Raw genomic sequence first — 9,108 nt, 5'->3', positions numbered from 1 at the left:
CAGCTGCCCGCCCTTCCCAGCCAATGACTGGCTGATACAGGATTCAGTTCAGTTGAGTTCAGTCGCTCAGTCGTGTCTGACTCTTTGCGACCCCATGAATCACAGCATGCCAGGCCTTCCTGTCCATCACCAACTCCCGGAGTTCACCCAGACTCACGTCCATCGAGTCAGTGATGCCATCCAGCCATCTCATCCTCTGTCGTCCCCTTCTCCTCCTGCCCCCAATCCCTCCCAGCATCAGAGTCTTTTCCAATGAGTCAACTCTTCGCATCAGGTGCCCAAAGGACTGGAGTTTCAGCTTTAGCGTCATTCCTTCCAAAGAAATCCCAGGGCTGATCTTCAGAATGGACTGGTTGGATCTCCTTGCAGTCCAAGGGGACTCTCAAGAGTCTTCTCCAACACCACAGTTCAAAAGCATCAATTCTTCGGCGCTCAGCCTTCTTCACAGTCCAACTCTCACATCCATACATGACCACAGGAAAAACCATAGCCTTGACTAGATGGACCTTTGTTGGCAAAGTAATGTCTCTGCTTTTGAATATGCTATCTAGGTTGGTCATAACTTTCCTTCCAAGGAGTAAGCATCTTTTAATTTCATGGCTGCAGTCACTATCTGCAGTGATTTTGGAGCCCCGAAAAATAAAGTCTGACACTGTTTCCACTGTTTCCCCATCTATTTCCCATGAAGTGATGGGACCGGATGCCATGATCTTTGTTTTCTGAATGTTGAGCTTTAAGCCAACTTTTTCACTCTCCACTTTCACTTTCATCAAGAGGCTTTTGAGTTCCTCTTCACTTTCTGCCATAAGAGTGGTGTCATCTGCATATCAGAGGTTATTGATATTTCTCCTGGCAATCTTGATTCCAGCTTGTGTTTCTTCCAGTCCAGTGTTCCTCATGATGTACTCTGCATAGAAGTTAAATAAGCAGGGTGACAATATACAGCCTTGATGTACTCCTTTTCCTATTTGGAACCAGTCTGTTGTTCCATGTCCAGTTCTAACTGTTGCTTCCTGACCTGCATACAGATTTCTCAAGAGGCAGATCAGGTGGTCTGGTATTCCCATCTCTTTCAGAATTGTCCACAGTTGATTATGATCCACACAGTCAAAGGCTTTGGCATAGTCAATAAAGCAGAAATAGATGTTTTTCTGGAACTCTCTTGCTTTTTCCATGATCCAGCGGATGTTGGCAATTTGACCTCTGGTTCCTCTGCCTTTTCTAAAACCAGCTTGAACATCACAAAGCTCACGGTTCACATATGGCTGAAGACTGGCTTGGAGAATTTTGAGCATTACTTTACTAGCGTGTGAGATGAGTGCAATTGTGCGGTAGTTTGAGCATTCTTTGGCATTGCCTTTCTTTGGGATTGGAATGAAAACTGACCTTTTCCAGTCCTGTGGCCACTGCTGAGTTTTCCAAATTTGCTGGCATATTGAGTGCAGTACTTTCACAGCATCATCTTTCAGGATTTGGAATAGCTCAACTGGAATTCCATCATCTCCATTAGCTTTGTTCGTAGTGATGCTTTCTAAGGCCCACTTGACTTCACATTCCAGGATGTCTGGCTCTAGGTGAGTGATCACATCATCGTGATTATCTGGGTCGTGAAGATCTTTGTTGTACAGTTCTTCTGTGTATTCTTGCCACCTCTTCTTAATATCTTCTGCTTCTGTTAGGTCCATACCATTTCTGTCCTTTATCGAGCCCATCTTTGCATGAAATGTTCCCTTGGTATCTCTAATCTTCTTGAAGAGATCTCTAGTCGTTCCCATTCTGTTGTTTTCCTCTATTTCTTTGCAATGATCGCTTAAGAAGGCTTTCTTATCTCTTGCTATTTTTTGGAACTCTGCATTCAGATGCTTATATCTTTCCTTTGCTCCTTTGCTTTTCACTTCTCTTTTCACAGCTATTTGTAAGGCCTCCCCAGACAGCCATTTTGCTTTTTTGCATTTCTTTTCCATGGGGATCGTCTTGATCCCTGTCTCCTGTACAATGTCACGAACCTCATTCCATAGTTCATCAGGCACTCTATCTATCAGATCTAGGCCCGTAAATCTATTTCTCACTTCCACTGTGTAATCATAAGGGATTTGATTTATGTCATATGTGAATGGTCTAGTGGTTTCCCCTACTTTCTTCAATTAAATCTGAGTTTGGTAATAAGGAGTTCATGATCTGAGCCAGTCAGCTCCTGGTCTTGTTTTTGTTGACTGTATAGAGCTTCTCCATCTTTGGCTGCAAAGAACATAATCAGTCTGATTTTGGTGTTGACCATCTGGTGTCCATCTGATGTCCATGTGTAGAGTCTTCTCTAGTGTTGCTGGAAGAGAGTGTTTGCTATGACCAGTGCGTCCTCTTGGCAAAACTCTATTAGTATTTGCCCTGCTTCATTCCGTATTCCAAGGCCAAATTTGACTGTTACTCCAGGTGTTTCTTGACTTCCTACTTTTGCATTCCAGTCCCCTATAATGAAAAGGACATCTTTTTTGGGTGTGAGTTCTAAAAGGTCTTGTAGGTCTTCATAGAACCGTTCAACTTCAGCTTCTTCAGTGTTACTGGTTGGGGCATAGACTTGGATTACTGTGATATTGAATGGTTTGCCTTGGAAATGAACAGAGATCATTCTGTCGTTTTTGAGATTGCATCCAAGTACTGCATTTCAGACTCTTGTTGACCATGATGGCTACTCCATTTCTTCTGAGGGATTCCTGCCCGCAGTAGTAGATATAATGGTCATCTGAGTTAAATTCATCCATTCCAGTCCATTTGAGTTCGCTGATTCCTAGAATGTTGACATTCACTCTTGCCATCTCTTGTTTGACCACTTCTAATTTGCCTTGATTCATGGACCTGACATTCCAGGTTCCTATGCAATATTGCTCTTTACAGCATCGGACCTTGCTTCTATCAGCAGTCACATCCACAGCTGGGTATTGTGTTTGCTTTGGCTCCATCCCTTCATTCTTTCTGGAGTTATTTCTCCACTGATCTCCAGAAGCATATTGGGTACCTACTGACCTGGGGAGTTCCTCTTTCAGTATCCTATCATTTTGCCTTTTCATACTGTTCATGGGGTTCTCAAGGCAAGAATACTGAAGTTGTTTGCCATTCCCTTCTCCAGTGGACCACATTCTGTCAGATCTCTCCACCATTACCCGCCCATCTTGGGTTGTCCCACAGGCATGGCTTGGTTTCATTGAGTTAGACAAGGCTGTGGTCCTAGTGTGATTGCTGCTGCTAAGTCGCTTCAGTCGTGTCCGATTCTGTGCAACCCCAGAGATGGCAGCCCACCAGGCTCCCCCGTCCCTGGGATTCTCCAGGCAAGAACAGTGGAGTGGGTTGCCATTTCCTTCTCCAATGCATGAAAGTGAAAAGTGAAAGTGAAGTCACTCAGTCGTGTCTGACTCTTAGCGACCCCATGGACTGCAGCCTACCAGGCTCCTCCGTCCATGGGATTTTCCAGGTGAGAGGACTGGAGTGGGGTGCCATTGCCTGATTAGATTGACTAGTTTCCTGTGATTATGGTTTCAGTGTGTCCGTCCTCTGATGCCCTCTTGCAACACCTACCATTTTACTTGGGTTTCTCTTACCTTGGGCGTGGGGTATCTCTTGATGGCTGCTCCAGCAAAGTGCAGCCGCTGCTCCTTACCTTGGATGAGGGGTATCTCCTCACCGCCGCCCTTCCTGACCTTCAACGTGGGATAGCTCCTCTAGGCCCTCCTGCACCCGCGCAGCCACTGCTCCTTGGACGTGGGGTTGGTCCTCCTGGTTGCCGCCCCTGACCTTGGATGAGGGACAGCTCCTCTTGGCTGCTGCCCCTGACCTCGGACTTGGGTAGCTCTTATCAGCCGTTCCTGTGCCATCGCAGCCTGGCACTCTCGACCGCTGCCCCTGACCTCGGATGTGGGCGGCTGCGACCAGCGCACTTAAGTGCGGCCAAGAGGAGCTACCCCACATCTGAGGTCAGGGGCAGAAGCCGGGAGATACAGGGTTACAAAGGCTGATTCACTTGCCTCCGGGTGGGAAGCAGGTGCAGTATGCTCCAGACCCACCCTTTGTGGATTGGGCAGAGGCAAGACTTTGGTTGTCAGACTCCATCCATTCTTTTGTCCTCTGTGCTCCCATCCCCTCCTGCCCTTCCTGTCCTCAACAAATCACGTGGGTCTGAATGCTTGTCTCAGGCTCTGCTTTAGGCAACCTGATCTGAGATGTATGGTGCCATGAATTGTCCTGAAAGAATGGGCTGGCCACCCACCATGAGGCAACAAGGACCCATCACCAATGGTGGGCGGAACACTGGTAGTCCCAGGCATGTGGTGGCCATTCAGTTGGGAGACACTCACTTTGGTGAACTGGGATGGAATACAGATAAGAAGGGATACACCAATTTGGGTAAGTTTTGAGGAACAAAATGAAAATGTGGAATTGAGTGGCTCTGGCTGAAAGCCACTGATTGCTTAAAGAGAGAAAATGACACTCGGGGCAAATATCCACCAACTTAATGTAATGTATGAGTGTCAGAGGGCCTCCTTGGAAGCATTTAAGGAGACTTGTCACCTACAAACGATCACACAGCTAAAGGTGATTAAGACTTAAAGGTGATTTAAGACAATTGAGAATGACAACTTCAGTAAAGCCTGGTGTTAATGTCCACCGTGCTTTAAACATCATGCTAAGTGCTTTATGTGGATCACCTCATTTAATCCTCACATTATGCAATGGTTTCACTTAATAGCACCCTCATTTTACAGTTGAGAAAAACTTGACATTCAGAGCAGTCAATTCATTTGCCCAAAGTCACACAGCCAACAAGTGGCAGAGTGAGTATTTGAACCACGGTCACTTTGCCTCCAAAAGCTAAGCTCTTAAGCACCAAACTATACTGTCTTAGATGATTAAACATTACGAAGTGATGAAACTTCTTGTCAGTTTATGTGAAAAAGATTTTGATCCAAATGGTAAAAACATTAATAGAATCTTGTAAAGGATTTGATGGGACTGTCAAACTCAACCTCCCACTCAACGGAGGAATCACCATTCAGTTGTAGACATGTGCATGCAGCAAGTGCTTAATAACTGTGTTGAACTGGAGAGAACACTTCCTGGCAGCTTCTTTTCTACATGAAACCCTTCCACCGATGGGTTCATTGCATCCCGAGGCAGCCTCTTCCCTTTAAAAACACCTCTGATTGCCAGAAACTCCTTAGTGAGCTGAAAACTGTGCCAACCTGGAGTCTTACATCTCTTAGTTGCAGAAAAAACTTAAAAAAGAGCTTTATGACCTGAACATTTGTTAAGTTTTTTTTGCTGCTACTCAATCATCACATCCATCATCATCTTACCTTGCAAACCTCCAAAAGTGAAGGGAAACAGACCACTGGGGTCATATATTTTGTCTGGTCAGTTTGACGCAAGTTAGAGCAATCTGGATCAGGACAGTAGAACCTGCATCCATTTACAGCAGTAAATTGGTGCATGGAGCACACAGGTTGAATTCTACAGAAATGTTTGCCACAGTACTGGGGCAGGGAGGAAGACTGTGATTGATTCAGTCAAAGGTTTTTTGTTTTCTTTCCCACAAAAGTATCAGAGCCATCTGAGTGTGACCAGGTCCAGGTCACCAGCTTGCGGTCCTTTCCCTGCAGAAAGAGCCGTTAGAAACAGGGACCATGTGCTATTAATAGTTCTCAAAACGTAGGAGCTGCACCTTCCGCCCCATCAATTCCTCACTTCTTTCTCAGTAGTGAGGACCTGCTTCTAGGTATTTCTTAGACTGAGGAAGAGGTTTAAATTCCCTCAATTTATAGAGGAACCACGGAGACCGAAAGACCTCCTAGATTCCTAGAGAACGCCTATGGGGGTAGAGCTCCCGGTAGTTGGGGGGCGGGATGGTGACGCGCTTCCGGTCATCTTTCCGGAACCAGTTCTGTTTGTCCTACAGGCGTGTGGCGTCTGCTGCCCTTCGGTTCCCTGAGGAGCTGTGTGGTTAGTACCCCCGGCAGGTTGTGTTTCTCTTCCACTTTTCCCTCCTCAATTTCCAGCCCAACTTACTGATTTGACTTACCCTGAATTTTGAGTTCTATTAGGAAAGGCGTTGAAGACAAGACGTCCTGAGGTGTCCATAGGGTGGGTTTCTCAGAGCTCTCAGGGCTTGCCTAAGGCTGACTTCTCACTGTGGTCTTTCCTGTCTCCATGCCCCTGCACTCCCGGTGTCTCTCTCCTCTTCTTAAAAGGGTACTAATGGCACCCCACTCCAGTACTCTTGCCTGGAAAATTCCACGGACGGAGGAGCCTGGAAGGCTCTAGTCCATGGGGTCGCTAAGAGTCGGACACGACTGAGCGACTTCACTTTCACTTTTCACTTTCATGCACTGGAGAAGGAAATGGCAACCCACTCCAGTGTTCTTGCCTGGAGAATCCCAGGGACCGGGGAGTCTGGTGGGCTGCCGTCTCTGGCGTCGCACAGAGTCGGACACGACTGAAGCGACTAAGCAGCAGCAGCAGCAGCAGCAGTCTTAACCTTGAGGAACCCAACCTCATGACCTCATTTAACCTTAATCACCACCTTAAGGGCTCTGTTGCCATAAACGGTCACACTGCGGGGTAAGGCGTACAGTGCATGAATTTTGTGAGGGGCACACAGTTCAGGACAGTTGGGATCTTGTTACTCTTTGTATTTTCCCGTAGACCCTAGCACAGCATCCGGCAAGATGGTAAATCTAGATTTTTGTTAACAAAGTGATCGAAGACCTGATCGGAGCTGGAAGAGGAGTTATAAAGTCATTTACATCTAGTGTCTTAGCTCATCTTTGTTTATACATTTCTGAGTCCTATTCTGGAAGATCCGAAGGCCTGCTTAGAACTTCAGGGTCTAAAAGGCAAAGGCACAGAGGTACAAGGGAAGCTCCTGGGGGCCTCGGGGGTGGGGACTGAAGGGACAGGGTTTGTGCCCTCCCATTAACCTCCTATCATTGCAGATGGTGACTGCAGCCATGAAATTAAAAGACGCTTGCTCCTTGGAAGGAAAGTTATGACCAACCTAGATAGCATATTCAAAAGCAGAGACATTACTTTGCCAACTGTTGGGGGCCAGAGTGAGGTACTCCGCCCGTGACAAAGGTCATGAGGAAGGAGGCTCGACATACGCAAAGGCGGGATCGAGCCTCAGGAGTCCCCCTGGAAATCCCCGAGCGTCTACCCCCATAACCAGAGCCTGCCTACTTTACTACTTTGTGCTCTTACCTACACCTCTGACTTTACGGGGGCTGTCCCCCACCACCTCTTTCGGAGAAGGAGTTAACCTAGAGCTCCAGTTTATAATAATTCCTGGGCGTGATAAGAGTGTTTTAACCTACAAACTCCTCTGAAGGTTCTCTGGCCTGCCTGACAGGCTTGTCCGGCCACATGTGATTGCTCACAGCCTCCCAACCGTGAGAGGCACAAGATGCTTTAAACCTTCTAAAAACAGGTTCCTTAGAAAAGTTAGAAAACTATTAGTGTAAGTATAATGGGCTAATTAGAAATTGTGTTGAAGGGTTTTTCATTTGTTGAGCCAATGTTTGTTGCTAAGTCTCCATATCCCCTGCCCTTACACACATTAATGAATATATAGAAGAAATAAGTATTAACCTTTGATATTAATCACGTTAGACCTTAGGCTAAGTAAATTCTTTCCTTAACTAAAACCCACTACACCCTCACCCTGTAGGAATGTAACTTTACTTGGGTGGCGTCTGTTTTGAGAATAATCAGCCCTGGAGAAATAAGTGTCCTGATTGACTGACCGCTGTCACAAGGAGAGGGTCGTAAATTGTCAGCAGGCCCCCCTGGCCAGAAGATGATGTAACACCCCTAAGACCTCTGTATACATTTGTGTGAAGCACCTGACTTTAATAAAAGTCAGGACTGCTGTCCCCACGTGACTTTTGTATAACATCTTAGTGTATAAAAACAGACTCTGGAAAATAAAGAATTGGGATCAGTTTCTCGAAATACTGGTCTCCCCATGTCGCTCTCTCTCTCACTCTGGTTGAGTCTCCATCTGGAGCGCGGAACCCACCATGCTTACTAATTATGCCTGGGCTTCTAAGATCCGACCGGGGAGGCCTCAGTGTCTCCTCTCCTTCGGGAGAACGGAAGGACGCCTGCGGCCTACGTAAGTGGTGCAAGCTTCTTGTCTTGAAGTTTTATTGGTCTCCCGCGTAAACCAAGCTACTCAGCCTCTTTTCTCCACTGAATTTTCCTACTGAGCTATCCTTATTCTATTACTCTTTATATCTTTAATTAATATCTAATTGAAGCTATTGTATCCTGATCCTCGCCTATGCCGTCTCTCCTTCGAATACCCTGGATCAGCCGGGGCTGGTCCCCGGCAGCCAACAAAGGTCCATCTAGTCAAGGCTATGGTTTTTCCTGTGGTCATGTATGGATGTGAGAGTTGGACTGTGAAGAAGGCTGAGCGCCGAAGAATTGATGCTTTTGAACTGTGGTGTTGGAGAAGACTCTTGAGTCCCTTGGACTGCAAGGAGATCCAACCAGTCCATTCTGAAGGAGATCAGCCCTGGGATTTCTTTGGAAGGAATGATGCTAAAGCTGAAACTCCAGTACTTTGGCCACCTGATGCAAAGAGTTGACTCATTGGAAAAGACTCTGATGCTGGGAGGGATTGGGGGCAGGAGGAGAAGGGGACGACAGAGGATGAGATGGCTGGATGGCATCACTGACTCGATGGACGTGAGTCTCAGTGAACTCCGGGAGTTGGAGATGGACAGGGAGGCTTCGCGTGCTGTGATTCATGGGGTCGCAAAGAGTCGGACAGGACTGAGCGACTGATCTGATCTGATCTGATCTGATTAACCTCCTAACTACATCCTTGCTTCCAACCCGGGCTGTCTACCAGGCAGTGCATTGGGGTTGGGGAGGTGGAGTCTGTGAGCCCTTGCTTCTCACAAGCTTAACTTCTGGCAAGATTCTGAACAGTCTGTGGTAATCATTATTGCCCCATCAGGTGTCGCAGTGGATGTGGCATCATTGGCACATGATGACAGCAAGGCTTGGGGGCCTCTGTGGCCATTCATCTTGGTGAGCAGAGATCACATTGCCACT

Source organism: Bos javanicus, chromosome 25 (genome assembly GCF_032452875.1).
Source record: "Bos javanicus breed banteng chromosome 25, ARS-OSU_banteng_1.0, whole genome shotgun sequence".
Lineage (NCBI taxonomy): Eukaryota > Metazoa > Chordata > Mammalia > Artiodactyla > Bovidae > Bos > Bos javanicus.
The sequence above is the reverse complement of the archived record's forward strand: the minus strand, read 5'-3'. Positions refer to the sequence as shown.